General features: G+C 41.8%; 1 non-coding gene and 1 pseudogene across 1 annotated transcript; both read left to right on the plus strand.

Moving 5' to 3' along the window:
- The first annotated feature begins 482 nt into the window (after positions 1-482).
- On the plus strand, positions 483-26,900 carry LOC109910092 (autophagy-related protein 16-1-like; annotated as a pseudogene).
- LOC116355124 (small Cajal body-specific RNA 6) lies at positions 16,320-16,588 on the plus strand. Its single transcript, XR_004204368.1, has one exon.
- Positions 26,901-27,350: the final 450 nt, after the last annotated feature.

Raw genomic sequence — 27,350 nt, forward strand, 5'->3', positions numbered from 1 at the left:
CAAGTTCCTTGGTGTACACATCACTGAAATCTTAAATGATCCACCCACACAGACAGTGTGGTGAAGGCGCAACAGCGAGGCAGAAGAAATTCAGAAGTCGATGTCAGTACAGGTGCATCAAAGCTGGGACTGAGAGACTGAAAAACATCTATCTATCTCAAGGCCATCAGACCGGCCTCCAACCAGTACCCTGCCCTGAACTTTAGTCAATGTCACTAGCCGGTTACCACCCGGTTACTCAACCCTGCACCTTAGAGGCTGCTGCCTATTTACATAGACATAGAATACTGGTAAATTCAATCATGTTTACATACTGTTTTACCCACTTCATATGTATATGTATTTAATATATCTAATATATATATCTAATATATTTTTGTTCAGTATATTAGCACAAAACAACCAACAACTATATATATATAGTTGATATAATGGCAAGTTCAATGTATTAGTAGCCAACATACCGGTAGTACCTATGCTGTAATGATATGCAGTGTGGTTCGTAAGGATAGCGTAGCCAATATAACGTGTAGTGTAAATCATTTGAAGATGCATTACTTTAATACTTTTCTCAACATTTTCTTAACATTTGTCAAAGTTAAGGCAATTAATTTGTATCCGCTATCGTCGGACTTCGGCTGCATATTTAACGCCATTTTCTTCAAATCTGAAAATGTTGCGAAGCCACGTCCATTTCCTGAAGAATTGCATTATGGGCCCTAGAAGTACGGAAATGGTGTCTTTTGCGTGTTTTCTTTGTAATTTAGCGAATGTAGTATGCCATCCGGGAACTTTTGACATACTAACCCTATCCATTCTTTGAAAAATAACCATACTACATACTCAAATTAAGTTACAAATAGTACGGGTATTCGAACGCTTTCTAAAAAGAAGGAAAGCCAAAATGGTTGTAAAGTTAATTGAAGCTGGACCGACTGGAGTTGGTTAGCGAGATAGGCAGTTAACCTTGGGATATTCTAAACTGAAAAACAACAATACAGCAAACACGGAACTGTTCATTTGTGTCTGAAGAATCGTTTAGATGGTGTGTTGATGGTTCACGTTTTTTTCCCTAAATATTTTGGGCTTTTGTCTCGACTGACGAATATCGATTGCCTTGATTAGCTACCATTTGCTTATTGGCTGTGGTTTTCATAAACACTTTTCACAGCATCAACTAACGCCAAGTTAACACAATTAGGCAGTTGAAAACTACAGCATGTCAGGATCTGAGTGGATTTGTAAGTAGCTAGTGACCAATATTGTTCATTCCTCTTGCTGCTAGTTACCAGCCTAACTAATGACTACCTAACGTTAGCTTTAGCAGATAGACTGCTAGCTATCTTGTCGTGCTATAGACGTACTTTAACGTACAAACAACTTTATTCCAACGTTTATTACTTTGAAATGTATTGAAAATAAAAACATTGCTCTGTTGATGATTATTGTTTTATTGACATTGGATATCCAAATTAATGGACCATTGTAGCCAATTGACCTCAACAAAAATTCCTCACTTCGTGGTTTTATTTTTGTGGACCGATTTTGGGCGTAGTAAACCCTATCGCTCGCCCCTTCCTCTCTGTCTCTATTCCCTGTTTGACTTTTTTCAGAATATTGATATTCCACCTAAAGTGTGGCATTTTAGAATATTACAGAATAAAATGGAACATGGATGTATTCTAACAAGGATAAAGCAGCAATACTCGCCTTGCCCATTTATTCTTATTAGACTTGGCTTTACTTGATACATTATTGGAAGCTGTGGAGTGCTTAGATGCTTTTACCAGTCATTTGTCTTAAAATGGGTTCATGAGGCTGGGCGTGATGGATGTATTGACTTCTTTGTGGGTGTGTGTGCAGGTGGTGATGGCAGAGCGTCGTGTGGAGTGCTCATGGAAGAGACACATCGCAGAGCAGCTGAAGCAGAGGGACGGTGTGCAGCAGCAGGACTTCGAGGAGATCATCCACCAATGTTAGTGCCCATACCATATCTCCATGTTCAAGATGCTGTTTATTGACTGGTTTTTGTTTCTGCTGCCTGTGCAGTTTCCCAAAAAGTGTTTGAAGGACATATTTGTGGTGTTATCAGATAACCGTCTCCTGGAGAAGTCCAATCTACAGGCTGTCCTTTCAGAGAGATACCAGTCGGATAAATATGACTTTCAGAACAGACATGATGGCAGGTAGGCCAGAAATACCTTGCTTGTGAAAAATTCTAAACAGAATCCTTGGGACGACTGTCACCCTGTTGAAGTTGAAACTGTTAAGGTAAAGTTTAAAGTAAGGGTAGGGATGTCCCAAGGATCCCGGATAGTACTAACTTGGCTAAGCATCTGTGTTTGGTTCCTCAGCCCGGGGGTGGACTCAAGTCGCAGCGACACCTTACAGCAGGAGATGGCCCAGATGCGAATCAGGCACCAGGAGGTGCTGACAGAGCTTCATAAGAAACGCGGAGAGGTTAGCCTGTTTATTATACTGTCCAAAGTCCAGGCCAAAGCTTCCTCTGGAGAACTACACTGTAGGCTTTCACTCCGACCCTGAACTAGCACAGCTGATTCAGCTAATTTACTTTCTGGGGAGCAGCTAATTAGTAGAATTGTGTGAGCTAGATTAGGGCTGGGGCGAAATCTGGAGGGTAGCTCTCTGGGAGGAGGATTGGGGCACCCCTTGGCCTGTGTCTGAAAATGTTCCTCGCTGTCAAATCCTTATTTCCTAATTTCCTCTCAAAACAGACTGGGCCCGGTTTCCCGATAGCAATGGAACTTAGGCTTCAGGTGTTTTAGCAATGCGTCTTTAAGACAAGGGGCGAAGATGTAACATACGTTTCCCAAAACACCACGCAGAGAATTTTTGCGAAGTGCATCTTTGAGGTGTGTCCATACTGGTAGGAACGAAAGGCAACGCTGCTCTCGGATCAGCTTTCTCCATTCAAATATTTTATTAATCCACAATAGTGACAACGGATCAGCTCCAAGAAAGATATCGCCTATGACTGCATATTGAGGCGGCTTACTATAATGCTTACCCTATAATGCAGTAGTTCAAGATTAGGCACATTGCACATGTTATATATTGAGACAAATTACAGACCGTAGCAAAATATAACTCAGTTCATCGAACATGAAATGTATTTTAATGATTGAAATGGGCCTATAGCCTACAATATGTTAAAGCAGTCATCTCGGTTTTAATTTGAACCATGCCAACCATGCCTAGGAGGACATGAACAAGGACAATGTAATGATTTGACCCCCAGAAACTTTTTCAGACACAACCCTTTTCCAGGTGGTTTCCTCATGCACACTAGTGCAGGGGGGGGTGTATTCAAATACTGGGCTGGAGGTCCGAAGTACTGATGGTTTTCTGTTCTCTAACTGATAAGTAATCAGTCCCTGACTAGAGGGGACATGGCTATGAAGTCTTTGATTCAATGGAGAAACCACAACTTTAGTGAGGGAGGTGCAAACTCAGCCATTTGGGCACAACAACCAGACATCATCGCTGTAAAGCACATGTCAAACTCATTCTACGGAGGGTCGAGTGTCTTCAGGTTTTCGCTCCTCCCCCGTACTTGATTGATTTAACGTCACTAATTAGTAAGGAACTTCTTTAACCTGTTTGTCTAGGTCGTAATGGAAAGGTAAAAAACAGAAGACACTAGGCCCTCCATGGAAAGAGTTTGACACCCTGCTATAAAGGTCCCTTGGTTACCTCAAGTATTAACATGTATTCTTTAGTGGAAACCTTAGCGTAACTTGCTTCAGCTAGGTTCCTCCCCGTTTCGTCCTGTTTGCTTCAGTTAGCCTCCTAGTGATCCTAGGTCTAACATTATCCCGGTATTTTGCAAATGTTCCATACAATAACTATCCTGCCAAAACCATAAGTGTCATTCTAAAGCATATAAAACCATTGGACGTAATCGTGTGACCTCCATTTGCTTCATGCAGAGCCACACATCTCCTTCGCATAGAGTTTATTAGGCTGTAGAATGTTGTCCCACTCCTTTTCAATGGCTGTGCAACTACCAATTGGATATCACAAAATTGTCCCAGAAATGGGGTATATAAAAAAAGCTGCCGTGCATACCAATATAACGATCTATTTTGAAGTTTCAAAGGAAGATAACAAAATGGCCATATGCTAAGTTTGTGCTGCTATTATTTCACGAGGGGAGAAGGTGAAATATTTCAATACTACAAACATAATTGCTAATTTGAAAGTCCATCATCCCCAGACGTTCAGCGACTTAGAACAAAAGCAGAAAAAAAATTAGGCGCACTTCCATTTGAGACTGAACTCGAAGGGCGAAATCCATGAACGCTAAGAAAATGAAATTCATTGCCCTTGACAATCAACCGCTCTCTGGTGGATGATGTCGACTTCTGCCGACTGGTTGATCACCTCGAGCCCCGGTACACACTACCAAGAAGGTGCTATTTTTCAGATGTTGCCCAACCAGAGTTGCACAGTATTGTTGAAAGGCCCAAAGCAAGTAGTTCATGGATCTTCGTCACTGCTATTAGCTTCACCACTGACCTTTGGACCAGCGATGTCAGCACCATGCGCATGCAGAGTCTGACAGCACAGTGGGTCAACGAGGATTTTGTACTGAGGGAAGCCGTATTGCATGGTCAATAATGTGCTGGTTCTCATACCGCTGCTGCAATTTCAAATGGCATGAGAACATGTTGGAAAGAAACACTCCTAGCTCCATTCGAACAACGGACTCGAGAAATAACCTCAACTGCGTCTGCAGCAGACATGATACCCTCTGTCATGGCATTGAAACACCTGCTCAACAAAACCCCACAGTCAGTCTGCAGTTAACTTGCAAAAGTACTCAAGAGGCTGTGAACAAGCGATTCGGTGGCATTCTCTCTGAGCTTCTTAATTGTGTCGCCTCAATGCTAGATACAAGAAACGCTACTTCGATGCAGACAAACAGGGTTTACGTGAAATGTTAGACACAGCTGGACGAGGAAGAGGACCCACGGACTGACAGCTGAAACCTCAGTTTGACATGTATGATGAAATCCTGGTTGAGAATGAAACAAATGAACAATGAAAAAGCACAGCAGGTAAGTGAGAGGTTTTCCTTGTAATAGGGACATATGTAAATGCCAACAAAATAACTTTTTGGTCTGTTTCAACTATTTAACTGTACTAGAATGCTTAAATGTCTGCTCAAATTAAAAAAAAATGTTATTTGTATCGGGTTTTTTGGCAAGGAAAATATCAGTATCAGCCAAAAATGTCATCGGTGCAAACCCAGTTTCATCAGCTATCTGGGTGGCTGGTCTCAGACAATCCTGCAGGTGGTGGAGGTTGTGGGCTGGCGTGGTTACATGTGGTCTGCGGTTGTGACGCAGGTTGTACAAACTGCCAAATTCTCTAAAACAACTGCTTCTGTTAGAGAAATGAACATTAAAGTATCTGGCAACATTTCTTTTGGACGTTCCTGCATTCAGCATGGCATGCTCCCGCAACTTGCGACATCTATGGCTTGTTGTGACAACTGCACATTTAGTGGCCTTTTGTCCCCAGCACAAGGTTCACCTGCATAATGATCATGCTGATTAATCAGCTTCTTGATAACCCATCTACCTGACAGGTATGGCATATCTTGGCAGAGGAGAAATGCTCACTCACAGGAATGTGAACAGATTTGTTGGTCTTGTTTTTCAACTCGTGAAACATGGGACCAGCACATGACACGTTGCTTTATATTTTTATTAAGTGTAAAACATGTATGCTACAATTGGGCCTTAATGTAGGCAGAGGCTTTTCATTTTGTTATAATTAAATGAATTAATAAATCAACACCTGACATACAGTAGGCCAATAATTAATTGGGCTTTTCACAAAATAAAATATTGGTGAAAACACAGGCTAGTTACATCGTTTCTAAATATAGCCACAGCGTAAAATGAATGAAACGTGAACCTTCTGGCTTCATAAACTTGTGTTGACGCTAAAGAAGATGGGGAGCGTGACGAAACAGTAGGCTGAGAGGAGCTGCACAGCACATTAGAGAAATTGATGAAGATTGGACCAACTTTCGCAAGTCATGTCAATTACGACCAAGCTACAGTCCAGACGATATGCTACGTGATGGAAGAGATTGGGAAAGAGCTCAAGATGAAATTGGACTGCAGCATATGTTGGAACGGTCTGGCAGATATGGTAGATTGTGTGTAGCACAATGCTGTTTGCATGGTAGAATCCGTCACTCGCAGCCATTTCTGCTAGAATTTCATCCATTGCTTGCGTCGACTTGAAGCAAGACTGTATCGTTCCGCCTGTTCGCGACCTTTTATTCTGTTATTGCAGATTTGGATTCTGCCTCTGTGGCATTAGTTTTAGTGAATATAGTATATACTAAGCTATTACAACAGCGCACACACTCAGACACGCACTGTGCATTTGATGATTGATCATGCAGAGCTGGCTGTGAGATTCACAGTATTGTTGAAACGCACATCCATGAGCTTACTTGCTTTGTTTCTGTTATTTATCCCGGTAAAAGGGAGTCGGTTTGTTTGAGAAATCTCTGTAAATATTGGTAACCCGGTTCCCGCTATTAAACCCTGATGAATACACCCCTAATAGTTGGAAACAACAGGGATAGGCAGTGGTTCCTGGGAAAGTTAGTATAGAAAAATGTTGCAAAAAAAAAACTGAACATGGCCTGCCTGGCAATGGAATGTCACCCTGCATGACAAATTCTATGATGAACTGTGACTCTCAAAGACCTAAAATGATCAATCCCAGATTGGTCTCTGTCAGGCCAAACCAAGCTGTGCTTTGAAAGTAGGCTAATAGATAAATTAGGCTGTCAACTGAGTCAGACATTCAGTTGTAAGCAGGGGTGTGCTGTGTGTTATGCCACAGCTTATAACTTAAATTTTTTATTTAACTTTTATTTAACCAGGTAGGCCAGTTGAGAACAAGTTCTCTGTGACCTGGCCAACTGTGACCTGGCCAAGATGAAGCAAAGCAGTGCAACACAAACAACAGAGTTACACATGGGCTAAACAAACGTACAGTCAATAACACAATAGAAAACTCTGTATACATTGTGTGCCTAATGAAGCAAGGGGGTAAGGCAATAAATAGGCCAATGGTGGCGAAGTAATTACAATTTAGCAATTTACACTGGAGAAATATATGTGTAGATGAGGATGTGCAAGTAGAAATACTGGTGTGCAAAAGAGCAGAAAAACAAGTGAGGTAGGTAGTTGGGTGGATGGGCTATTTACAGATGGGCTGTGTACAGCTGCAGCGATCGATAAGCTTGGACAGCTGATGCTTAAAGTTCGAGAGGGAGATATAAGTCTCCAGCTTCAGTGATTTTTGCAATTCATTCCAGTTATTGGCAGCAAAGTACTGGAAGGAAAGGCGACCAATGCAGGTGTTTGCTTTGGAGATGACCAGTGAAATATACCTGCTGGAGCGTGTGCTATGGTGACCAGTGAGCTGAGATAAGGTGGGGCTTTACATAGCAAAGACCTATAGATGACCTGGAGCCAGTGGTTTGGTGATGAATATGTAGCGAGGACCAGCCAATGAGAGTGTACAGGTCGCAGTGGTGGGTAGTATATGGTGCTTTGGTGACAAAACGGATGGCACTGTGATAGACTACATCCAATTTGCTGAGTAGAGTGTTTGAGGCTATTTTGTAAATTACATCGCAGAAGTCAAAGATTGGTAGGATAGTCAGTTTTACGAGGGTATGTTTGGCAGCATGAGTGAATTAGGCTTTGTTGCGAAATAGGAAGCCGATTCTAGATTTAATTTTGGGTTGGAGATGCTTAATGTGAATCTGGAAGGAGAGTTTACAGTCTAACCAGACACCTAGGTATTTATAGCTTTATAGTCCAAATATTTTATAGCCCACAAGTCCGAACTGCCCAGAGTAGTAATGCTAATCGGGCTGGTGGGTGCGGGCAGCGATCGATTTGAAGAGCATGCGTTTCGTTTTACTAGCATTTAAAAGCAGTTGGAGGCCACGGAAGGAGTGTTGTATGGCGTTAACAGTGTCCAAAGAAGGGCCAGAAGTATACAGAATGGTGTCGTCTGCGTAGAGGTGGATCAGAGAATCACCCGCAGCAAGAGCGACATCGTTGATGTATACAGAGAAGAGTCGGCCCGAGAATTGAACCCTGTGGCACCCCCATAGACTGCCAGAGGTCTAGACAACAGGCCCTCCGATTTGACACACTGAACTCTATCAGAGAAGTAGTTGGTGAACCAGGCGAGGTAGTCATTTGAGAAACCAAGGCTGTTGAGTCTGCCGATAAGAATGTGGTGATTGACAGTCGAAAGCCTTGGCCAGGGTGATGAATACGGCTGCACAGTAATGTATCTTTTTGATGGCGGTTATATCGTTTAGGACCTAGAGCGTGTTTGAGGTGCACCGGTGATCTGTTTGTTCACTTGGCTTTTGAAGACTTTAGAAATGCAGGGCAGAATGGATATAGGTCTGTAGCAGTTTGGGTCTAGAGTGTCTCACCCTTTGACAAGGTGGATGACCGCGGCAGCTTTCCAATTTTAAGGAATCTCAGACAATACGAAAGAGGTCGAACAATAGGTTGCAACAATGGCGGCGGATAATTTTAGGAAGAGCCCAGCTGATTGGTTGGGATCCAGATTTTGCAGCTCTTTCAGAACATCCGCTGTCTGGATTTGGGTGAAGGAGAAGCAGGGGGGCGTGGTCCAGTTGCTGCGAGGGGTGCGAAGCTGTTAGCCGGGGTTGGGGTAGCCAGGTGTAAAACATGGCCAGCCGTAGAGATACTTATTGAAATTCTCGATTTATCAGTGGTGAGTGTTTCCTAGTCTCAGTGCAGTGGGCAGCTGCTCTTATTCTCCATGGACTTTACAGTGTTCTGAAACCTTTTGGAATTAGTGCTGCAGGATGCAAATTTCTGTTTGAAAAAGCTAGCCTTTCCCACAGATAGAAATGGCTCCCCATGTGTGCGCTCCCGGTAATACTGTGTACCCCGGTATGGTATGAAAATCTCACCCTAGTAGGTTGAGCTACAAAGCTACTTAACATTTTAAGGTTTTTGGGAAACCTTTCCATTTAACATTATCGCTATATTTTTCCTGTTCCATGTTTGAAAGCTGGATGTTTATTTCTTTTCTTATCTTGTTTCAAAGTAGCCTAGCCAAAATCCCACCGTAGAAATGTGGAGGCAATTATTTTATAAAGTTGTCCTCATATGCACTCTCCTGTTCTATTGGATTTTCAAATCAACTTTTTAAAATGTTGTAGCATTCAAAGGCATTTTCCTAGTTATATTAGCATCCCATGATAGTGGTTGCATCTTTAGATCTCTGCTTTATCTAAATGTTGAATCTCTGTCCATGAAACCGCCCACAAGTGTTTTCTCGCAAATTGCAATATTCGCATGTAGGCCTACCGCTATGTAGGCTGTACGCCAACATCCATTCAAGATGACGGCATGGCAGTTATGCTGAGCGTTTTGTCCATTTTTTTGTTTCAAGTGTAACAAGTTTTTATTACTTAGCAAAACTGTTATTGGCTGTGGGAGTTGTCATTTTAACAGGCAAAATCCTACAGGATCAAAGTGTTAAAATCGCTAGTAATCCAAGTAGTGACATCTGCTGTTTTCTACCAGATTTGTGCCGGTGTGTTGCCCTCCCAGATAGCCGTGCGAGGATACATCTGCACGGTGACTGTCTAAACACGTAGAGCCGAATAGCCTTGGATACTCCTCGACAGTCAGGCTTTTCATGTGTTCCGCCAATCTACCGGAGTCCTCTGACTCCTCTCCTGCCTTCCTGTGCTGTGTGATGGAGGTGGGAATCTGAGCTGACATAACGTGATTTGCCGGTCTACATGGCCCGCATCTACCCCACTCTGCAGTAGCCAACTGCAAGGCGACTGGACGCATTTTACCAGATCCACACACTGGGTGAAATTCCTGTCAGCACATTACTGCAGCGACTGTTGAACGTGCTGGCGTTCTAAGGCAGCAATGCTCGGGCACACACATGGCCTCTGACTACTAGACCTCTAGGTTACAGCTGAACATTTTGAATTGTTTGATTCAATGGTTTAAATGGGTGTTTCTCTACATATGGTTTTAATTGCTGCCAACATGGGCTATGGCTCATTGCGTAGTCTATCAAAACAATCTTATCTCCATACCCCGGATGGTCTAATGAAACCAAGATTGAACACTTTGGCCTGAATGCCAAGCATCACATTTGGAGGAAACCAGTCAACTCTACGGTCAACTGTGGTGACAGCATCATGCTGTGGGCATGTTTTTCCGCGGCAGGGACTGGGAGACTAGTTAGAATTGAGGCAAAGATGAATGGAGCAGAGGTGCAGAGATCCTTGATTGAAAACCTGCTCCAGAGCTCTCAGGGCCTCCGACAGGGTCGAAGGTCCACCTTCCATCAGGACAGCGACTCTAAGCACACAACCAAGACAAAGCAGAAGTGGCTGCGGTACAAGTCTCTGAATGTCCTTGAGTGGCCCACCCAGAGCCCGGACTTAAACCTGGTCAAATATCTCTGGAGAAACCTGAAAATAGCAGTGCAGCAACACTCTCAATTGGTGGTGAACTAACATAATCGTTTGATGCTTTTGCTGTAAAGCATATTTGAACTCGGACACTGTAGTGGGATTAACAACAAGATTACCTTCTATAATGGTATAAAATATGTATGTTTGAGGGATTTGAATTAGGCGCCCTGCACTTTCACTGGCTGTTGTCATACCACCCCGTTAACGGGATTTCAGCCCTATTAATAGATCAGTAAAGATTTCAACAACTGTTTTTGCTTTGTTATTATGGGGTATTGTGTGTACAGTTGTGGCCAAAAGTTGAATGACACACACATTAATTTCCACAAAGTTTGCTGCTTCAGTGTCTTCAGATGTTACTATGGAATACTGAAGGATAATTACAAGCATTACATAAGTGTCAAAGGCTTTTATTGACAATTACATGAAGTTGATGCTAAGAGTCAATATTTGCAGTGTTGACCCTTTTCAAGACCTGGCATGCTGTCAATTATCTTCTGGGCCACATCCTGACTGATGGCAGCCCATTCTTGCATAATCAATGCTTGGAGTTTGTCAGAATTTGTGTGGTTTTGTTTGTCCACGCCTCTTGAGGATTGACCACAAGTTCTCAATGGGATTAAGGTCTGGGGAGTTTCCTGGCCATGGACCCAAAATATTGATGTTTTTTTCCCCGAGCCACTTAGTTATCACTTTTGCCTTATGGGAAGGTGCTCCATCATGCTGGAAAAGGCATTGTTCATCACCAAACTGTTCCTGGATGGTTGGGAGAAGTTGCTCTTGGAGGATGTGTTGGTACCATTCTTTATTCATGGCTGTGTTCTTAGGCAAAATTGGTTTGGCTGAGAAGCAACCCCACACATGAATGGTCTCAGAATGCTTTGCATGACACAGGACTGATGGTAGCGCTCACCCTGTCTTCTCCGGACCAGCTTTTTTCCGGATGCCCCAAACAATCGGAAAGGGGATTCATCAGAGAATATAACTTTACCCCAATCCTTTATCCCAGCAGTCCAATCCCTGTACCTTTTGCAGAATATTAGTCTGTCCTTGATGTTTTTCCTGGAGAGAAGTGGCTTCTTTTGAAGCTTCCAGTCTGTTTTTCAAACTCAAACAGCATGACAGAGTGATCTCCAGCCTTGTCCTCATCAACAATCACACCTGTGTCACTGATATGTCAGCTGGTCCTTTTGTGGCAGGGCTGAAATGCAGTGGGAATGTATTTTCAGGATTCAGTTCATTGGCATAGCAAAGAGGGACTTTGCAGTTCATCTGATCACTCTTCATAACATTCTGGAGTATATGCAAATTTCTATCATACAATCCGAGGCAGACTTTGAAAATTCATATTTGTTTCATACTCAACTTTTGGCCATGACTGGATTTATTAAAATGTTTTTTTCCCCTTCAGTATTAGAACAAGGCTGTAATACAATGTGGAAAAAGTCAAGGGGTCTGAATACTTTCCAAAGGCATTGTACAATTTTTCAGTTTTTGATTTGTTAAAAAAGTTTGAAATATCCAATAAATGTCGTTCCACTTCATGATTGTGTCCCACTTGTTGTTGATTCTTCACAAAAAATACAGTTTTATATCTTTATGTTTGAAGCCTGAAATGTGGCAAAAGGTCGCAAAGTTCAAGGGGGCCGAATACTTTCGCAAGGCACTGTATATGTGTGTGTATATATATGTGTGTGTGTGTATTTTTTTTTTTTAAATCATTTTCTTTGTTACTAGCCTTTGCTTAGCTGCCAGAGCAATGCTGCTTCGCAAGTGGTCCTGTGCTGAATGCATGGAGAGTTGCACCTCTTAAATTTTGTATTTGACCAAGGTTAGTATAATAGAAACTGCTGAATGTGCTCTTTCTGAATCTATATAGAAATTAAAACGTTTTACCTGCGTGTGACTCTGGAGGAGGATTTGATAGTGATGCTCCTTTCCCTGAATTTGTCAATTCCAAGCTGCTCCCATCTCCATGTGCAATTTGACAACTAATAATATTGTCAATCATCAAACTATTGTCAATTTAATCTGGTCTTTAGGCTAGCGCTTATGTATGAAATTAGTTTTGATGGGCCGGCTGCACGGGCTGATTTGGCATCGTTTGCTTCCACTCAATCAACTCAGAGTCAAGGATCTGTTTAGCAACTTCTAAAGGCCTACCGCAATACGTAGCATGTTTTTGTTTCCCTTAAAATACATTTGAATAGTAATAGTTTTATAGTAAAAAGTATTTTTAAAACGTGACAGAAAAATATCAACCCACAAGGCAAGCGGTCAGATTAATTTATATAAACATGAGTGCCAATGCTGATAAATGGGCATTCCTTATCATTCAGTTAGGCCCAATTTAAAATAAATTGTGAAATAACGTGCATGATTATTGCCCTTTCAGTGAGGCGAGAGAAACGCATTAGTGTCTGGCTGGGTACTAACATCCTACAGCACATTGTCTTGGCGGTTTAAGTTGTGAGTAGGTATGTAAACTAAAACAAATGTATTGAGCCTTTTTTTCACATTTTTGACATGAGCAATGTAAAATACAAACATTTTTAAAAAGTCAGGGAACGACATGGAGGTTCAGTATTTTTATAACGGAGGAGACTGATTGGTTGCCTTCTGACAACCCAAACACACACCTTTTCATAGAGTCAGAAACGTGCACTAGACCGATCGATCTAGGCTTATCTGTCGGCAATCAAAGCTGTATCTCGCAATGGAATGCTCTTTCTCAATTTCTTGGTTTGCAACTTCAGTTAAACAGTGCCTATCACCAATGAGTAGGCTAGGAAAATCTACACGAAACAGACCGTATACTGAACACGCTCACATCATTAGCAACGACAGTGATTTTGATTTTGTGCTGGACAAAAAAACATTGTTTTTCCATTAGGGATTTTTCTTAACATTTAAGGATCCCAATTCAGTTTAAATGTCCGCACATCCAATGTCAATGCAGATTTACCACAGCTGCATATCTCTGCCCTAGAGCTTTGAACTGGTGGTCTGTGTTCAGTCGATGTGTATTTTAATGTATACCCTTGTTCCGTGTTGCAGCAGTCTTTCCTGGGTCTTGTTCATTAGCCGTCAAAAGAAAACTGACTGAAGCGGGGAGGGATTCCCTGAACTTGTCCAATAAGAAGTGCATATTTTATTTTAGTCGCGTGCTACAATTAACACGGCCCAGACGTCACTCCCTTTCAAATTGACTGCGTCTCTTAAGATTTGAGTTGAACTTCCTTAGGCACTGACTGGGTATGGTTCTGTAGTGTATTTGCTAGGAACCCAACTGAAGCAAATGGGTGGAAACGGGAAGGACTAACCTGAACTTATCCAAAATGAAAGGCTTGTTTTTGTTGCTAAATGTTTTCCTTTGCAAAACTTTTTGTGTGCACTAATCAATCCCCGTTTTCTTCCTGTGTGCAGGTCGCTGTGAGCCGAAGGGTGCATTGACTGGCAGCAACTCCGGGATCACCAGTATAGTTTGACAGTGCTGTGAGTGTCATACTGCTTAATATCCTACCCTGTCTAAAATTGGGGAGGGGAGACTAATGATTCTGTTTGTACGTATGTTAGTCACACGCAAAATCTAGCCCAATTTTGATGGAACTTAGATGAATGATGCGTTTTGCCATAGAGCTACGCCATTTACAAAATTCCAAACTTTGAACAAGCATATCTCCTGTCCCGTTTGTACTCGAATTGTTGTCACTAATTGGCTCAAGGACTGCATCATTCGTGGCGGACAACATGTTAACGGTTGCCTCTGTTTTTTGCTTGTGGATGCTTGCACAGCAAGTTAAGCTGGAGTCACAACTGTAGCTCTTTGGTCTTTTGTGAACTGTTACAACCTGAAAATTGTACTGTTTAAAAAAAAATTGCAAATACTTTAAACTTGATTTTTTTTGTTTTTTTTAAATATTTTTTAATAGAATGCAATGATGCTTTTCCACTTCACTGTTTAATTGTGATATTGTGTGTCTCAGGGCTCCTACTTGCTGGCTGCGTCCAATGACTTTGCCAGTAGGCTGTGTGCTGTGGATGACTACAGACTGAGGGTAAGTATGCCTCAGAAGGGCCCTTCTGTACATCCAGAACAAAACAAACCTTATTCGCTTGTACTTATTGCTGTAGTATGCAAGTGAAGGTTGTAGGGCTGACCCCATTTAGTCAAATGTTTGGTCGATAGGCTGTTGGTCGACCACAATTTGTTTTAGTTGAGTAGTTGCATATAGATATATATTTTTGGACTAATCCATTGACTAGGCTGCGGGAATGCTATCGTCCAAGAAGGGGATGTACAAGGCAAGTCTCTCTCTCTCCAGAATGCGATCTCCAGCCATTTTGTGAGCATTCATTGTTTCATAACTTAATTGTGAGTTGTTTGCCCATTGATTGTTCGTGTCTGTCAACTCCCCATTACATTCATCACCAGTATTAGCCTACATTTACTGTTAATTCCCATAATTTGTCATTTCTGTTAATCCATTCAATAATATTATTAGATGTTTCACCATTATTGTCGGAGTGGACACTTTTGCAGAGCTCACAACCTATGCTATACTTGTGAGAAACAAGTTTTGGTTTAGTTTGGTGTGGTCCTGTCAATGGTGAGTAAGGATATGCACCTGATTACGCATATAAAAGTAGGCCAAGGCTACCTGGCCTGTACGCAAAAGTAGGCTTACAAATGTGCCCAATTTGGATATGTCTGACAGTATTTTTGATTATCTTAACTCAACACCACTAATGAGCTGCAGACTTTCTCAAAGTAAATTTTTCTTCACTTCAAACTGCAAGTAATCAGTCTGTTTTTAGAATCCATTGATAGACAATAGTTCCTCATTGTATTTGAAAAATATTTCGAGCTCTCTCCCTTTCGATAAACATTTGACATGAAAGGGAAAAATGTAATGTTCTGATCCAATGCGATTTACTTCATATCACTTGCACAAATAGCCTACAGCTGTGTCTGTTCTAAGTTCACTGGTGCAGTAAACTGAGGGCCCAGAATATATTTTTTTAAAAGTGAGTTTCAGGCCAGACACAGTTGGTAGTTGCTACAATGTTTCAAGTACGTTGCAGACAGGTCATGCGTAGCCAATGTGATTTATAGGATAGTTCTTTTTAGCAGGATATTTTGTACCTGCAGGCTGCAATGTTATGTTGGTTTTATGTAGGCTATTACATAGTTGGCAGTGGCAATTTAATTAAGTAACATTTAGGTTTGTATCATTTTAATTTAGATTAACCAAATAAATAAAAAAATTACATAAAGACTATTATAAATTTTATTTTAGCCTATTCCTGGCAACTTCAGGAGCGTAACGGAAGTATCTGCGAAGGCCATCTGGAGGAGGGTCGAACTTTTTTTTCTTTTTTTCTGGTTAGGCTATCTTCATCTCTTGCTCCTTATTGAGTCATTTTGTGTTGTAATTATTTAATCAAACAGCGTGCTTAAAGCATCAGACAAGCTGTGTATATATAGTTGATTTTATTAAAACGCATGGGGAAAATACACTTTTTAAAAATTCGACCATTCGATTGGTGGAAAGAAAAGACGTATTGATCGAACCAAGATTGTTTTTAGTTGGGAACAGCCCTAGACTGTTAGGATGGTTTCAGCAATTACAGCTTTCTTATGATCCATGCTATGTGGTCAGGAAATACTTCTCTCCCTATGTATATAAGAACATTTTTGGAGCCTAAAATGTCCTTCTAGGACACTGTTTGTCAGATACTGCAAAAGTCATATGTTGGTCAATGATGTTATGTAAAAGGTCTGACGCCCAGTTCCCACTCCCTGCTATCCGTCGGCTCCCAACAGCCCCTGCTCTACCCCCAGCATGCTCTAGTTGTGCATCGTTGGACACAGGGGCTGCTGACATAGAGGATAACCTCACATCCTGTGTCTCTAAGAGACCATGGCGTCACTGTGTTGATGGACATCCAACAGAACCAATCACTAAGGGGTATCAAGCTGTGGTACGGGGCTGGGCCGCTGATCTCAACTTTCAAACTGAGACCATACCTGTTTTCACAAACGCAAAAGGCAATGCTCTTTCCATTCACCTTAATGTGGCTGGGCCAATAAGAGATGCTGTTTTTTTTGTCGCACAACCCACCCAGCACACACTGACAGGCCACAGCGGGAAGGTGCTGGCGGCTCGTTTTCTTCTGGACAACACTCGCATCGTCTCCGGGAGCTACAACAGGACTTTAAAATTGTGGGACCTAAGTTGTATTTTTCCCCATTGGTGTTAGCATTTCGTTGACATTCCTCTTTCTGTTTCCTCTTTTAAAGGATTTTTTTTTCCAGCCACACAACGGCTTTTTTAAGAGATTAATGTGGATTGTTCTTTAAGAGATTCATGCGTGTATGTTCTACTCGTTGGGGATTCGTTTTTCTTGTGGGTGGAGCCTTTGGTCAGTTCTAAACGCCCACTCTGTTTCTTCCTCTCAGGCATGAAGACTGTATTTGCTGGATCCAGCTGTAATGACATAGTCTGCACAGAGCAGTTTGTCATGAGTGGCCAGTTCGATAAGAAAGTGCCGTTCTGGGACATCAGGTGAGTGTGGAGGGTGAAACTTTATTTGGATAGTCCCCAATAGATGGTTTATAGACGTCCACCTAACTATCTACTAACCTTAAAGGGGCAATCTACAGTTAAAACAAAGTCTTTTCCCTGTCCATTTCAGTGAAAAGCTGCGGGATAGGGCTGGAGAAATGTAACCACTCTCAAAATATATAAACCAGAGCTATGGATACAAGGACTGACCATCCATGATATCAAAATTAGTTTTGAGGCTATATACTGTTTTACAACTACTTTAACAAACATTGGAGTAAAATATGCTTGTATTTTGTGTTTTGATGTGGTAAGACAGTTGAACTAACCTCATGAGGCATTTATAAGTTATTTTCTTCAAGTCAATGGGTACATATCATTAATTTACCAAAACGGTAAACCTAACCATATCCCTAGTAAAGCTTAATGTATGCTTTCCATTTGTTTTTCAAGCTCTGACATGAAATTAGCAGCAGCAGTACAAAAACTAAGCAAGCAAACGCATTCCTTGCTCCTAGAAGAGGAAGAATTAAAGGGGAATTGCAATCAATCTAAATTTGTTTGTATTTTCCCCAGACTTAAATGGTCTTCGGATGTGATTTAGACTTGGAACATCCCATTTCGTTGTTTCTCTAAATAATTGCAATTCTGAATTAATAACACAATGATCCAAAACCAGGAAAAATGGTCCAACTGAAAACAGAATTTCATGTGAAGCACAATTTGATTTAACTTCCATTTATTTACTCATCTCCTATAGCTTATTGTGGCAGGGTAGCCTAGTGGTTAGAGCGTTGGACTAGTAACCGGAAGGTTGCAAGTTCAAACCCCCGAGCTGACAAGGTACAAATCTGTCAATCTGGCCCTGAACAGGCAGTTAACCCACTGTTCCTAGGCCGTCATTGAAAATAAGAATTTGTTCTTAACTGGCTTGCCTAGTTAAATAAAGGTAAAATGCAATCTGGTTTCCGAGCTGGTCATGGGTGCACCTCAGCCACGCTCAAGGTCCTAAACAATGTCATAACCGCCATCGATAAGAGACATTACTGTGCAGCCGTATTCATCGACCTGGCCAAGGCTTTCGACTGTCAATCACCACATTATATATATATATACAATATATATAAATATACATTATATTACCACTTATCGTCAGACTCAACAGCCTTGGTTTCTCAAATGACTGCCTCGCCTGGTTCACCAACTACTTCTCTGATAGAGTTCAGTGTGTCAAATCGGAGGGCCATTTGTCCAGACCTCTGGCAGTCTGGGGGTGCCACAGGGTTCAATTCTCTGGCTCACTCTCTTCTCTGTATACATCAATGATGTCGCTCTTGCTGCTGGTGATTCTCTGATCCACCTCTACGCAGACACCCTTCTGTATACGTCTGGCCCTTCTTTGGACACTGTGCTAACTAACCTCCAGACGGGCTTCAATGCCATACAACTCTCCTTCCGTGGCCTCCAACTGCTTTTAAATGCAAGTAAAACTAAACGCATGCTCTTCAACCGATCGCTGCCTACTATGGACGGTTCTGACCTAGGATATGTGGACAACTATAAATACCTGGATGGCTGGTTAGACTGTGAACTCTCCTTCCTTCCACATTAAGCATCTCCAATCCAAAATTAAATCTAGAATCGGCTTCCTATTTCGCAACAAAGCAGCCTTCACTCATGCTGCCAAACATACATACCCTCGTAAAACTCACTGTCCTACCGATTTTAGACTTCAGCGATGTCATTTACAAAATAGCCCCGAGGACAAACCATTCAGATGTTGTTGTTTTTTAAGTCACTGTCTTTTCAATATGCTTTCATGGGGAATCCAGAATTCTAATCGACTTTCCTGCAGTTCCTACCGCTTTCCACTGGATGTCACCAGTTTGGAAATTGGTTGATGTTTTTCCTTTGTAATAATGAAGGACCATAGCTCAGAACGAACGTCACTTCATGTGTACCTTTTGATAGAGGCGCGTAACCAGAAAAGTAGCGTCAGTTTGTTTTGCTCCTGTATTGAACACAGATCATCCCGTCTTCAATTTGATCGTATTATATAAGTTTAGAAATACCTAAAGTTGTATTACAAAAGTAGTTTGGAATGTTTTGGCAAAGTTTACAGGTAACTTTTGAGAGATTTTGTAGCGGCGTTGTGTAAGTTGGAAGCTGTGTTTTCCTGGATAAAATGATCCAAATAAATGGACATTTTGGATATATATCAACGGAATTAATCGAACAAAAGGACCATTTGTGATGTTTATGGGACATATAGGAGTGCCAACAAAAGAAGCTTGTCAAAGTTAAGGCATGATTTTATATTTTATTTCTGCGTTTTGTCACGCCTGCAGAGTTGAAATATGCTACTCTCATTGTTTACTGTTGTGCTATCATCAGATAATAGCATCTTATGCTTTAGCCGAAAAGCCTTTTTGAAATCTGACATGAGTGTAGCTTTAATTTGCTAACTTGCATTTCCCCTGGCTATTGGCCATGTGGGCCTAGCCCAGAGAGCTTAACCATTAACTTCTGGTGTAACAAGTGTTTGAAATTACAACCCCAAAAAAGTCCCTCCTATTTGAATAGTAATTCCATAATGTTCAATATCACAAACTTAAGACTTATACAGTTGTGGCCAAAAGTTTTGAGAATTACATATTAATTAAATATTAATTTTCAGTCTGCTGCCTCAGATTGTATGATGGCAATTTGCATATACTCCAGAATGTTACTGTGCGTGCAGATTCATCTGATCACCCTTTACACAAATATAAATTTTCAGTATGCTGCTTCAGATTGTATGATGGCAATTTGCATATACTCCAGAATGTTAACATTACTGATAGAAATTTGGTAACTGATTTGTCACCCTGCATTAAAGTCCCCAGCCACTAAGAGTGCCGCATCTGCATGAGCAGTTTTCTGTTTGCTTATTTCCTTATACAGCTGACGAGTGCCGTCTTAATGCCAGCATCTGTCTCTGGTGGTAAATAAACAGCCACAAAAAATATAGATTTATCATCAAAGTTTATCATGAGACTCTACTTCAGGCGAGCAAAATCTAGAGACTTCCTTAGATTTCGTGCTCCAGCTGTTGTATACAAATATACACAGCCTCCCCACCTCGTCTTACCGGAGTGTGCTGTTCTGTCTAGCTGGTGCAGCGTATATCCCGTCAGCTGAATGTTATCCATGTTGTCATTCAGCCACGATTTTTGTGAAACATAAGATATTACAGTTTTTGATGGTAGGATATTCGTGATCGTACCTCGTCCAATGATTGTACATTGGCAAATAATACTGTAGGTATGGGCAGCTTTCCCACTCGCCATCGGAGGATCCTTACAAGGCACCCCACCCTGTGTCCTATATACATGCGTCTCTTGCCAATCACTGGGGTTTTGGCCTTGTCGGGTGTCTGAAGTATACCCTGTGCGTCCTGCTTGTTGAAGAATTAATCTTTGTCTAATCCGAGGTGATTGATTGCTGTCCTGATATCCAGAAGATACGGTGGCAAACATTATGTACAAAATAAGTTACAAATAACTCTGAAAAAGAACACAATAGCACAATTAGTTAGGGCCCGTAAAACGGCTGCCATTTTTTCCGGCGCCATCTTATGGGGATATATGCCTTCTATTAACAATTTTCCAAGGAAGTGATACCCACTTCCCCCGGAGAGTAGTTATGGTTTTTGTGCCTATTAATTGGTCATGATACCTTGTTTTCGAACCAATACTGAAGCGTCTGCAGATTTACGACTGGAGATTACGGGTGACCAAATGTCTTATACCAGCCTCATATCATTGACAACACACATTACCAAAACTATTCAGTTGTCTTCCTATTTCCACATAGGGTTTCCCCTCCCAAAAGGGCATAAACCAACCTCTCTCCTTTTTGCTACTACAAATACACACATTTGAATATCTTTTTTTAATTTTTTTAACCATGAATGTGGCTTTTGTTCAGAATTTATAGACAACCTTATCACCATCCACATTACCTCCGGTTGGCCTTCTCCATGGACTACTACTTTACAACCTACCGTAGTAGTACACAAGCCTAACAATTTATCCATACAGGGCAACACCCCCACTAGGGACCTATCCTGAACGAAACCTACCAGACACTGTAGTGTCACTCACAGATCTCGCAAAGAACTAGCTCGACTCTGGATCTATCCTTATGGAACTTACATTAAAATATATGGTGTAGGGTATCTCGCTGACAAACACCTCCACTCAGGACCTATCCTTAAAGGAACCTACCCTACACCATATATTTATGACCTGTCGTTACACAATGGGCCTACTGAATAAACTTTCTAGGTCTGTATCCTATAATTGTTCAGCCTACGATTCTCATCTGCCCAATATGTCAGAATGAATGGTAACAGGTGTAGGAACTGAGCCTACCTTGGTGCTGGCTCCTGTTTCACTGATTCGGACTCTAGTTTGACTGTATAATTGTGGTGAACCCTGCTCGCAGAGCCAACTGTTAAGTTCTAAATAGTTTTTACTCTAACGGACAACTAGTCAAAGCTTAAACCAAGTGTATTCACCCAAAGGGTCAAACCGCTACAAAGACCTGTTTCCCCTAGCACAAGTATTTATACCCTGGTTTTAGGCAGCGTACCCTCCTTTTCTCTAAACACTAAACAATTTTTGTTGCTAGGCAGGAAGTTAATTTACGTGGGTAATAAACTATTCCTTCATCTGACCTCGACCCACATTCCACCCTTATCAGTGACCACAACATGTACATTTCTCCTTCATATAACCATTAACTTCTGGTGTAGCAAGTATTTCAAATTACAACCCAATACTTGCGACATGTTTACATTTTTAAAGTAGATCTCATGTTAGAAAAAAGGGGGGGGGGGGGTAGGTCTCATGCTGCTATAGGGGAATATCCAAATAATGAGAATGTTTGGAGGTGGAGAACCCAGCTGGGGAAATCATACATACCCAGTGCATTTGTGTCATGGGTAATGGTTGTATGGGGTCTTTGCCTAGGGGGTCATTTTATTATCATGACATTGGCTTTTTGTCCTGGGGTGTGTTCATTAGGAACCCAGAGGAACGAAAATCTGCCTTAACGGGGAGGGACCTACCTGAATTTGTACAATACGGTGTGCTCTAATAAATATCCCCTCTTGCAACACTTAACTTTTTTAGCTTGCGCCGTCTGTTCATTTTGGTTGTTCTGACTTTTTTTTTTAAGAGCGGAGAGTATAGTCTGCGAGCTGGAGCTTCTGGGCCGAGTCATGTCTCTTGACCTGAACCACGACCGCACCGAACTGCTCACCTTCTCTCGGGGCGACCTGGTTAAGATCATCGACTTGCGCAGCAACACGGTCCGTCAGACCTTCAGGTACAGGGACATGTCACTTTAGTACTGTAGACTCGAGCTCATTTACCTGACCACCACACCCCACTTGATGTCTTGTAAATTTGTAGTCCTGAATAGCCTCATCCATATTGTCAATTAAGATAATCTGAGGTGATTGCATGGGTGGTCAGAGATTCTCTTTATTCTTATTGGTGAATAGATGCTGTATGTGGGCAATGGAATAGTCCTAATAATGCAAACCCTGCCTGTCTGACACTCAACGTATTTCAAAGGAAACCTAATATTATTGGAACCCAGGTCTGCTATAGATTAGTGGTGTTGGTTTGTCAACAGTGTTTACCAATCTTTCCTCCCAGTGCTCAGGGCTTCAATTGTGGCACTGACTGGACCAGAGTCACCTTCAGGTGAGTGGACACCACTTTTTTATACCAATGGGTGTCCTAAATGTCACTCTATTCCCTATATGGTGCACTACTTTTGACCAGAGCCCAATCATTGGTTTATAGTTTTACGAACATTGGTCATGGTCAAATTCCCTACCATCCTCCGTGAAAGTGTGCACATGCTCACCTATCCAACCACAGTCCCATGAGTCTCCACTCGAGAACCTTGTTTTGATCCTCCTGTTTCCTTGTGTTCTCAGTCTCGATGGCAGTTATGTGGCGGGGGGCTCTGCAGACTGAGAGCTGTATGTGTGGAACGTCCTGACAGGCAAGTTGGACCGCACCCTGGGCCAGAACCACTGGTAAGTTTGAACTTCTGGAGTAGGATCGTCTCCCTTCGACAATTCTTTCTAGTCCATTTTGCATTTTTTAAGTTTCAGGTTCAGAATTTGAGGGATAAGCCATAGACTTGGATAGACAGATCTCGTGCCACAAAGCCTGTTTAACAGGCAGGGCCATTGAGGGCTTTTACAATTTTTAAGTAGTGAGCTGGGTGGGACTTTCTTTGCAGAGTTTCCCTTAAAATTTTAGCAGTTGTCAGGGAAGGATGGTGGGAGGAGGGTCTCAAGAGAGCCCCACTGGGAATGGACTGAAGGTCCAACAAGTCTACTATGGGGTTGTCTGATGCTGTTCATTACTCTTGTTGACCGAGGGAAAGTACTTGTTGATAGTTCTAGCATCTTCAAAGTGTGGCAGGTGGACGTGTGTTAGGGCACAGCTTGTCCCATCAATTAATCATAGAAAGTGTGGATTAGCTGATAACTACGAAACAAACATTCTGGATAATATATATATAGGATCTTGAACTATTTATTGATCAGCATTTTGATATGCTCGAAAAAGAATCGGATACACTGACGTGAACAAAATACATTTCCTCGAGCTCTGCGATCGAAACTGAAGGGAAGCCGCTGTCTAAAATTCTAAATTTAATATAGGGGAGGGATGTTTTTATAATATCTCCAGAAGATAGAGCATTGCTTATAAGCATGAGTGAGCCATTTAAAAAAAAAAAAAAGATCTATTGCCTGGGCTACTGGGGGAGGTTGAGGCCTTAAACAGGTATGGATTATAGTAGGGATGCACGATATATCGGTGAACATATCGGAATCGGCCAATGTTAGCTACAAATGGCAACATCGGTATCGGCCGATGTCTAGTTTTAATGGCCCGATGTTTAAAACCGTCAAATGCCAAAGCTGACGTGCGTACCTATATAATGTATGTACATGCCGTAATTACGCTACGTTAAGTTTTGCACTATACGTGCAACACAGCATTCCTAAACTAGCCCACAATGTTTGCTGTGTGGATTGAGCAGTAAACAAGTCGATATATGCACTGCATCGCAGTAATTAGTGTCACTACAAACCCAGATTCGATCCCAGGCTGTGTCACAACCGGGCCGAGGCCAGTGAGGCGACGCACAATTGGCCCAGTGTCGCCCAGGTTAGGGGAGGGATTGGCCGGCTAGGATTTCCTTGCTCTAACGACTAGTTGTGGCGGGCCGGGCACCTGCAAGCTGACTTCTCTCGCCAGCTGGACGGTGTTTCCTCCGACACATTGGTGCGGCTGGCTTCCGGGTTAAGCAAGCAGTGTGTCAAGAAGCAGTGCGGCTTGGCAAGGTCGTGTTCCAAAGGACACATGGGACTCGGGAGAGGCGAAGGTCGAGGGCCATTGCTGCAAATTCCCTACGGACAAGACTAACTACCAATTGGATATCACAAAATTGGGGAGGGAGAAAAATCCTCTATGGTGCTGCCCATGCTGTCATAGAAGCCATTATGGCACAGATGAAAGGAAGGGATCTTTCTCCATCTCTGAGATACCTTCTACCTGATACTCCTGTTCTGCCGTCCTGCTCAATTCTGACGTTCTGTTTTCTCTTCTCTCTCAGCTCGGCCATCAACTCTGTGTCCTGGTCACCGTCGGGAGCCTACATGATTAGTGTGGAGAAATTCAGCAAGGCCGTGCTCTGGTCCGACATGTGATTGGCTCTGCTCTAGCCCTCTGCCATTGGTTGACTGGCTGGCTGTCTGTCTGGACTGTTCAATGGAAGCACAGACTGGACAAGGGGTTCCCTAGCCCCACCCTCTAATGTCCAATCCCCCCATTGGCATTGGACCATTCTGTGCTCAAATGCGTGGGGGGTGGCTTGCCTATAGGGGGAGGTCATCTGTTGGGCAGCAGAGAATTAGTTTGTGTCCAGTTGGAAGTGTCAGTGGAAGAGCCATGAAGGCAGTTCTCTAAGTATAAAACTATCATATATCCGGAGGAGGGACTGGTGCACTGGTGCACTTCACAAAATAGATGGCATCATGAGGTAGGGAAATTATGTGGATATATTGAAGCAACATCTCAAGACATCAGTCAGGAAGTTAAAGCTTGGTCGCAAATTGTAAATGAGAACTTGTTCTCAACTCAATTGTTGCATGCTGCGTTTATATTTTTGTTCTACAGTTCAGCAGGGGCATAGTCATAAAGCATCTGAGTAGAAGTGCTGATCTAGGATCAGTTCACCCCTTTCATATCCATTATGTTCTAAAAGGCTAAACTGATCTGAGACATTTTATGCCCTGGAGGATGCAAGGCACTGATAAGAATGAACCTGGTTAAATAAAGGTTAAATAAAAAATATATATATATATGGGTCTTCCAAATCGACAATGACCTCAAGCATACTTCCAAAGTTGTGGCAAAATGGCTTAAAGGACAACAAAGTCAAGGTATTGGAGTGGCCATCACAAAGCCCTGACCACAATCCTATAGAAAATTTGTGGGCAGAACTGAAAAAGTGTGTGCGAGCAAGGAGGCATACAAACCTGACTCGGTTACACCAGCTCTGTCAGGAGGAATGGGCCAAAAATATCCCAACTTGTTGTGGGTAGCTTGTAGAAGGCTAACTGAAATGTTTGACCCAAGTTAAACAATTTGAAGGCAATACTACCAAATACTAATTGACTGTATGTAAACTTCTGACCCACTGGGAATGTGATGAAAGAAGTCAAAGCTGAAATAAATCACTCTCTCTACTATTCTGACATTTCACATTCCTAAAATAATGTGGTGATCCTAACTGACCTAAGACGAGGTGTATGTAAACTGTTCATAATGTATTTGTATCTGAACTTTTATGTTGGCCTAAAGCTGACCCCATCTTCCAAAGATGCTAAACAGACACTAGCCCCCCAGAGACTGGATTAGCTCCACTCAACACTTGCATGTTGTTTTTGTTTGTCTTTTTAATTACAATGGACTCGTTGACACACATGACATGTCAGCTTTACATAATGCTGTTCTAAATACCAATGACTTGTAATCTAAATATCTATATTTTGCCACATGGGCAGGGAACCCCTGTCCCTCAAGGATCACCTGGTCCAATGGGATCTGCTGACAAAGGGCCAGGTTCAGTAGTGAAACATTGCAGGTAGGAATACCCTAAATAGATTCAAAATGATTAATTGCTTCAATATGTCCGAGCCATGTTCTACATATTTATATCTGAACGTTCCACAACGTTGAGGCCTGAGGGTTATACTTCAAAACAAGTTAAATGCTTTAGCTTGCTAACTTGCCTAAATATTCTGAAAATGTATTTATTTTTTAGAAAGATAAGCTTGAAAAAGACATGGTATGATTGAAAAAATGTATCTTAGTTTAGCTTTCCTAATGAACCAGAAAATCTGTAGTTATTTGTTTATCAAAGTTGGCTGGCCATCTCATTGATCATGCTTTAATATACACTTCCACTGAAAGCACCCACATTTGCACTTGTAATTTTTCCTGAGGGGAAAAGTTGAAGGAAATGTTTGAAGGTGGATGGCGTTGTGTGTTTAGCTTTGTTAGTCGTGTTTTTCAATCACTGGTGCAAACGCTCACTAAATGTGTCCCAGAAAAGTATATATCACTCATTAATAATGGAATGGTCACTATCTGACTCACCTCAACAAAAATATAAATGCAAAATGTCAAGTGTTGGTCCCATGTTTCATAAACTGTGTGAACAGAGTGCCCCAAGGTGACTGGAGTTATGGTATGGGCAGGCATAAGCTACGGACAACAAACACAATTGCATTTTATCGATAGCAATTTTAATGCTCAGAAATATCTTGATGAGATCCTGAGGCCTATTTTATTTCAAGTTATCTTTGACCAACAGCTGCATATCTGTATTCCCAGTCATGTGAAATCCATAGATTAGGGCTAATGAATTTATTTAAATTGACTGATTTCCTTATGAACTGTAACTCAGTAAAACCTTTAATTGTTGCATGCTGCATTTATATTTTGTTCATTACAGTTTAGCAGGGGCGTAGTCATAAAGCATCTGAGTAGGAGTGCTGATCTAGGATCAATTCACCCCTTTCATATCCATTATGTTCTAAAAGGCTAAACTGATCTGAGACATGTTATGCCCTGGAG

This window comes from Oncorhynchus kisutch, linkage group LG19 (genome assembly GCF_002021735.2).
Source record: "Oncorhynchus kisutch isolate 150728-3 linkage group LG19, Okis_V2, whole genome shotgun sequence".
Taxonomy (NCBI): Eukaryota; Metazoa; Chordata; class Actinopteri; order Salmoniformes; family Salmonidae; genus Oncorhynchus; species Oncorhynchus kisutch.